The 8,234-nt window shown below is 35.9% G+C and overlaps 1 non-coding gene across 1 annotated transcript; it reads left to right on the top strand.

The window, feature by feature from the left end:
- The first annotated feature begins 439 nt into the window (after positions 1–439).
- LOC135752957 (5S ribosomal RNA) lies at positions 440–558 on the top strand. The gene has a single exon (XR_010533405.1). It is a non-coding gene; the product is annotated as a 5S ribosomal RNA (ribosomal RNA).
- Positions 559–8,234: the final 7,676 nt, after the last annotated feature.

Genomic DNA, 8,234 nt, shown 5'->3' with positions numbered 1-8,234 from the left:
TTTAAGCATGCATTTTTTTGCAAGTAGGGTGTTGGAGCTCGTGTGAAAGAAATACCACAGGAAAGATGTGGGGTCTTGCCTGCAGTTCACTACACAATTAAAACTACCCCAAAGAGAAGCACTTATGAATATTTGACCAATCAATGCTGCCATTTGAAGTAATCTTACTGTGTTTTATATTCTGATTGAATGAGCATTGCTCGAATAAGTCAGCATGGAGTTCCCGAAAGGTCTTCTCATTAGCAGCATAGGTCACTTAAAACTACCCCAACAAATAGCACTTACTGAATACAACAGACCAGTCAGTGCAATTGCAAGGGTACTGATAGTAACATTATTTTCAGCTAAAAACAATTGAAATCTCTAGCAGTAAGCATTCACCGATGTCATGGCGTTGCCACATTAGTCTTGAAGTGTCTCTCGAATCCAGTCAGCATTTGCTTACGGCCACACCACCTTGAGCACGCCCGCTCTCGTCTGATCTCGGAAGCCAAACAGGGTCGGGCCTGGTTAGTACTTGGATGGGAGACCGCCTGGGAATACCAGGTGCTGTAAGCATTTAATTAATTAAATATTTATTTATGTCATTTTTTCCCATGAATGCGTCCTTTCTGTAAGCGTTCTCCCATGGCATGGCGTTGCCACATTAGTTTTGAAGTGTCTCTCCAATCGACTCCGCACTCGCTTACGGCCACACCACCCTGAGCACGCCCGCTAGTTGGTACGTTCTAGGAAGTGTTTGGCTGCAGTAGGTGAGGAAGGCTCACCAATCGTTCAGATTTATTTTGATTTTGTTTGTTTAAATCAGTGTTTATTTTGAATAGTTAATTTTTATTTTTGTTTGTTTAAATCCCTCCTGGCAGCATACGCTGTTCGGGGGGAGTTTAAGTTTGCCACATACGCTTTTTGTTTTGTTTGGTGAAAATGGACGGACACATGGAATCAACCTCGGAAATGGCAGGAGAGACACGAATGGCAAATGAAAATGGAACGGATGAACAACAACGAGATGGCAATGAAAGAGACAAAGAACAAAGAAGGTACAATTCACGAAAGGAATACTTAATAGAAGCTACGATTACAGTGGATACTACAAATGTGAATGCAAGAGCGGAGGACATTATTACGGCAGTATCGGAGAAAATTGGAAAAGGGAAAATCCTGGCGGTAAGACCCAAACAAAACAATGAATATGAGCTGACTCTAGAAAATGTGGATGATGTTGAATTGCTAGAATATGGAATAAGGATAAAAGAAGTGGAATGCGAAGTAAAGAGACTCCAAAACAGAGACTATGTCGTCTCGTTTATGCACCTGCCCGCTTACATAGACGATCACAATATTATAAATAAACTTGAAGGGTGGGGAGTTACCCCTTTGTCTAAATTAAAAAGACGTTTGTATCCGGGCACGACCATTGAAGATGGCACACGGTTCATTAAATCTCGCTTCCCTAAAGAAGTTGCATCTCTCCCGTATAGCACAAAGTTTGAAACAGCTGAAGGCCTGCAGTTCTTCAGGGTGATGCACAGCCATCAGGTTAAACTCTGTCGGCTGTGCATGTGCCCAGACCACATCATGAAAGACTGCCCTATGTTTAAGTGCTACAAATGCGAGGAGAGAGGACATTTTGCAAGAGAGTGCAAGGCGGTTAAGTGCCCGGACGGAGACAATTTTTTAAACTTGTGTGAATGCTGGTTTGGCAACGATGAGACTCATGTGGGCGGGAAGGTGCATGAACGAGACAACGTGGTAGAAAAAAAACAGAACGACACGAGAGAGGCGAAAGACGGCGGACCTGTAATTGACGTTGACAATGGCGAACAAACGGAACAACAAGAGAAAGTACAACAGGACATAGATAATAAAACACAGAGCAATACAGATGAAATGGCAGAGGAAGAAATGAATGAATTAGCTAAAAGACAAAGTAAAGTACAAAATGAGGATTCTAAAGAACAGACGGAACAAACTGAACAACTTAAACAGGAGGAAGGAACATGTACGCCACTTGACACATTTCTGACACCCTGGAAGATGAGATGGATCAAGATGAAATGGATCAAGATGAGGATTTTAACAAGGATGTCAACACAATGTCTGAAGGAAAACCGAAAGTGGAGAGAAGACGACGAAAAATTAAGGTAAAGCCATGTTTGGAAGGAATAAGGAAAAAAACAACTAACAAAGACTTACTAAAAGATAAATATGTACTGCTAAAAGACTTGGATGGTATGAGCTAAAGAAATGGACTCAATGAGTGTTTTTATTTATTTCTTTTTTATGGTTTTAAGTTTGGTAACTTTTAATGCCAGAGGACTTTCGGACTTTAACAAATTTGAAAAAGTGAAAGAAATGTTCAAGAATGAAGACGTGATTGTATTGCAAGAAACAAATTGGAAAGAAAAACACATATGTGAAGTAAGGAAAAGATGGAACGGTGAGATTTTATACAATAATGATGATACAAGGTTTGGCAGAGGAGTGGCTTTTTTAATAAGAGAAAATGTGAAAACTGTATGCAAGGTCATCTATAAAGATGATATTGGGAAATGTTTAGCAGTAGAAATGGAATATGAAGGCAAAAAACTGGTGGTGATAAATGTACATGCACCTACGGAGGAAAAGGAAAAGAGAGATTATTTTAATGATTTAAGGTCACTTTTAACTAACCAACAGAATGTCTTGTTAATGGGGGATTTTAATACTGTGTTAAGTAAATTAGATATGGCAGATGGAATGGTTTTTAGAAATGATATGGGAAGGAGAGAGTTAAAATCAATAATGGAAAGCAATAACTTGGTGGATCTTTGGAGAGAAAGGAATGAAAGAAGGCAATACTCAAGAAGACAAAGGGTGGGGAATTTCATGTGTCAAACAAGAATCGATTTTATTTTGTGTAAGAGGAATTTAGAGGTTTTTATTGATAATGTGAGATACGATGAAACAAGTTTAAGTGATCACAAGCCTTTATATATGCAGATTGACTGGAGTACGTTAAAGAGAGGTCCAGGCGTGTGGGTTTTAAATGCTGAGGTTTTAAAAAGTGAAGGGTATGTTTTAGATATAAAGACGCTAATTGAAAAAGAAAAAGGAAATGCAATGTATATGGAAGATAAAAGATTGTGGTGGGAAAATGTAAAATATTTAGTTAAAATTCATACAATAAAATTGTGCAGATTAATTGAGAAATGTAAGAAATACAATGGACAGGAAATAAGAGAGAATTTAGAAAAAAAGATAAATCAGGGTAATAAAGACATGTTAAAGATAAAAGAATTGGAAAATAAACTTAAAGAAATGGAAGAAAAGAAATATGAAGGTGCAAGATTAAGGAGTAAAGCTCAGTTTCTTGTTAAAGGTGAAAAATGTACAAAATTTTTCTTTGATCTAGAAAGAAGAAAAGGGAAGGCTGAAATTATAAAAGTAGTTAAAAAGGAGAATGGAGAAGAAGTAAAGAGTAATGAAGGAATTTTAAAAGAAATGAAAAGGTATTATGAAAAATTGTTTGCAACTGAGGGAGTGCAGGATGAAAAAGAAGAAATGTTAGAGCAGATAACAACTAAAATAGACAAGGAAGATATGAAGGATTGTGACAAAAAGATAAGTGAAGAGGAAATTGAAAAAGCGATAAATGAATTAAACAAAAACAAAAGTCCTGGAATTGATGGGTTGGGGAGTGAGTTTTATATTGTTTTCAGGGATATGTTAACCAGTATTTTAAAGGAAGTGTACGATGAGATCTTTCATAAAGGGCAGATGAATCTAAGAATGGGTATGGGTTTGATGAAAACAATATATAAGAAAAAAGGAGAAAAAACTGAACTAAAGAATTATAGGCCGCTTACGATGTTAAATACCGATCTGAAAATTTTATCAAAAATCTTAGCAAACAGACTGAAAGAAGTGATGCCGAGAATAATAAAGACAAATCAAGCGTATGGGGTCAAAGGGAAAGACATAGCTGATACGACCCTAAGCATTAAAGATACAATTGGATACATGAAGGAGAGAAAATTGGAGGGATATGTTATAAGTTTAGATTTTGAAAAGGCTTTCGACAGGGTGGAACATGAATTTTTATTTGGGATTTTAAACCGTTTTGGATTTGGAGAAAATTTTATAAAGTGGGTGAAAATTTTATATAATGGACCGGTAACTAGAATTAAATGTAATGGGTTTTTAACGGACTGTTTTAAACTAACAAGATCCATAAGACAAGGGTGTCCCATGTCAGCACTATTATATTCTTTAGTCGCGGAACCCTTGGGGTTGGCAATGAGGAAAGAAAAAGGAATAAAAGGTATTCACATAGAAGGGAACGTGGAAGGAGAAGCAATATTTCAGTATGCGGATGACACTACGCTTATTTTGAAAGACAGGGAGGGAGTTGAATGTGCAATGAAAATTGTACAACAATTTTGTAAAGCATCAGGAGGAAAAATTAACGAGGATAAAACTGTGTATATGAGATGTGGGACAGGGTACCCCCAGGATTGTCAAACCTAAATTCAAGGCTTTTTAAGACCTTTTTAATACCACTTCAAATGAAATTTAATACCTACATCGCACCCATTCGGGTAGAATAAATAATTTTAAATAACGTATACCTCAAATAATTACTATTTACAAGTGTTTGAACATTCATGACAACATGCCTCAAAGGCTGAGTCCAAGGCTTAAACGTCCTAACCCTTATCTTTACCCAACAATCAAAACCAACAATCAAATAGATTTAAATTTACATTTATAAATTTATTGTAAATTTGAAAATCCCCAAATCAGGGATGGACAATGGAGGGCCAGGGGCCACATGCAGCCCTCCTCTTTATCTTGTGCAGCCCGCCACGTTTTAATATGACCATTATGTCGGAGAAGGTAATTTATGTTAAGACAATAGCCTTGTTTGATGCATGAAATAAGCTGCAAACCAAACAATAACACAAATTTTAATGTATTCATTTTTTGCTGTTTAATATAGTTAAAATAATAACAACATCTAATATCAGTAATGCTCTGAACCAGAACAATACTGACAAACAAAATAAACCATATTATGAAAAACAAAAACCCCTCAAACACAACAACAAATTAAAATGTAATGCTGTTTTGACCCTAAAAAGACAAGAGATCTGTTCACTGCACCAAACAAAAAACTGGAAACAAGCTCACATATAGATATATTTCCGTTAATATTTTCTGTTAATCTTTATACAGGACCATATTAAAGTTTTCTAATGCTAACTTAGTGTGACAATGTAAATATGTAGCCTATAGTATATATTGCAAGATGATATTATCTAATTAAACAAAATATATAATAGCTTTCAAATCTGCGTTATTGTTTGCAGCTTATTATTGCATGGATCACACAAGACTATTGTTTAACATATAAATGACCTTCTCCGACATAATGATCATATTAAAACGTGTCTTCTCTACCTAGATTTACTAGAGACGGATTGTGGAACAGAAGATTGTTTAAATCTGATTAAATCAAACAACCGATCACAGGTGCTTGGACACCCGTCATTGTCCCGCCCCCACAGTCCCAAAGTCAACTTGATCGAGCAAGTGCGTGTTGTGCAGCTGCGAGCGCATGAGAAAGTCGAGCGAGCGCTCATCCCAGCCTTTACTTTATCATCCCGGCCTTTTTACTGAACTTTTTACTTTGCTCACTTGACTGTGCGCTTTGAACAGAGGTGCGCTCTCGGGAGGATGTTTTTCTGCACGCGAATAGTGTTCTGCGCGCTCGCTAAGATGCTTTTCCGAACATGGATAGTGTTCTGCGCTCGTATCTATCGCTCGCGCGTGGTTTTCCTGCACGCGAGTCTTGTGTCTGAATTAACAGCATATAAATCTATTGATCATTTGAAAAATTAAGACCTCCGTGAAAAATTCAAGACTTTGAGGTGACATTCAATACCTTTTAAGGCCTTAATATGGGAAAATGAAATTCAATACTTTTTCAAGACTTTTAAGACTCCGCGGGTACCCTGGTGGGAATGTGCAAGCTTTAACAAGTGATTTTGCTTTTAAAGAAGTGAATGAAATCAAGATTTTAGGAGTTTTAATGGGGGACGATGAAAGGAGAGCTAATGAAACAATGTGGGCAACTATTTTAGAAGATATTGAAAGAAGGCTACATTTTTGGAAATTAAGGACATTATGTCTTAAAGGGAAGGTTTTAATTTCAAATGTTTTAATGATGTCTAAGTTATGGTATGTCTTATATGTGTCATATATGCCTCTGTGGATTGAAAAAAGATTAAAGAGATGTTTTTTAGACTTTATATGGGAAGGGAAACCCCCAAGAATAGCATATGACACTTTGATTGGAGCTGTAGAGAAAGGTGGGATGGGCCTTATAGATGTAGCACAAAGAAAAAATAGCTTAAGAGCTAAAATGGTTAAAAAGTATCTGGATGATGGGAATGTAATGGTATGGAAAAAAACAATGCAATATTTTTTAAACAAATGTGGTAATTTTAATCTGGGAGTAGACATTTTATGGATGAAAACTAAAGCTTGGATGACGGAAAAGGTGCCAGATTTTTACAAGGAAATTATGAGTGCATGGGGGAAAGTTTTAACTTGTGTACAGTACATGCCTAGTGGAAGAGAGTGTATTTTAAACCAACCATTGTTTTTAAACAAGAACATTGTAAACCAAGGTAAAGAAGTGTTTTTTAAAAAGTGGTGGGATGTGGGAATTACAAAAGTGAGAGATGTTTTATACGAGTTTAAGGAGGGATTTTTACATGTGCAGTACATTGTGGACCCTATGGAGGAAGCAAAAGAAGAATATAGTAGACAAGAAATTGTAAATAAGTTTAAGATAATAAAAAGTGCAATTCCTGATGATTGGATCAGGAAAATTGATAATAAAGAACAAGGGAAACAAGAGAAAGATGTGTATGTCATGTTGGGAGACAAAATAAGAGCTTTTAAAGAATGCACTGTGAAAATGTTGTATTGCTTTTTTAGAGATTGTATTTTTAAGAAACCTGTGGTGAATAAATACTGGTTACAGAAATACAAAGACTTGAAAGAAGAACATATTTGGAGCAATATGAGGGGGAATATAATTGAGTCAAAATTGGGGACCTTAGAATATTTAATTAGGCACAAGGCAATTTTTACTGATGTTTTATTGAACAAAATCGGGAGAGAGCAAAATGCAACTTGTAAAGTATGTAAAGAAGAAGATGAGGGTTTTTTACATGTGTTTTTATGTTGTAAGAAATTGGAAAACTTTAATGAAAAATGTATAGGTTTGCTTGAAAGGTTGAGAGGGGAACAAGATAATAAAGGAATCGATTGGAACAAGGTGATAATGCTGGGAGAAAACAAAACATGTGAAAACAGAAAAGCGCTTAACTTGTTTGTCATGCTGATTAAAAGTGCAATATGGGAAAGAAGAATTGTTGCAAAAAAAGAAAATACTGTTATGGATGTTGAAATAGTGTTTAAAAGAAAAGTTGAGATGTACTTAAAGCATTTGTACTGTTATTTTAAGGAGCAAAACAGGTTGGAGGAGTTTTATAATGTTTTTACTAAGGATGTGGGTATAATATTTGAAGATTTTAATTGGAAAATGCCTGACGATTATGGTTGATCTGTATAATATTTTAAATATGTGGAAGAGACTGTTTTAGTGTGGAAAAAATATGTTGAACTTTCAAATGTTTTAAAATATTTTATAATGATGTTTTTTTTCTTCTTTTTGGTGGGATTTAAGATTGTGCCTGCCAAAAGACTTTTAAAGAAGTCTTTCTGTTATAAAAGCACTCTCACTGTGTTATATGTAATGTTAAACAATATATAGAAATTATGTAATTGTGTGAATATGATTGTTATAATAATAATAAAAAAAATAAAAAAAAGCACGCCCGCTCTCGTCTGATCTCGGAAGCCAAGCAGTGTCGGGCCTGGTTAGTACTTGGATGGGAGACCGCCTGGGAATACCAGGTGCTGTAAAAACTTAATTAATTAATTATTAAAAAAAAAAAAAAAGCACGCCCGCTCTCGTCTGATCTCGGAAGCCATGCAGGGTCGGGCCTGGTTAGTACTTGGATGGGAGACCGCCTGGGAATACCAGGTGTTGTAAGCATTTAATTAATTAATTATTCATGTCATTTTTTCCCATGAATACATCCTTTCTGTAAGCTTTCACTGATGTCATGGCGTTGCCACATAAGTCTTGAAGTGTCTATCGAATCGAGTCAGCACTC

This window comes from Paramisgurnus dabryanus, chromosome 18 (assembly GCF_030506205.2).
Source record: "Paramisgurnus dabryanus chromosome 18, PD_genome_1.1, whole genome shotgun sequence".
In the NCBI taxonomy this organism is placed as follows: Eukaryota; Metazoa; Chordata; class Actinopteri; order Cypriniformes; family Cobitidae; genus Paramisgurnus; species Paramisgurnus dabryanus.
Note: the sequence above shows the minus strand (reverse complement) of the source record. Positions and strands in the feature narration are given on the sequence as shown.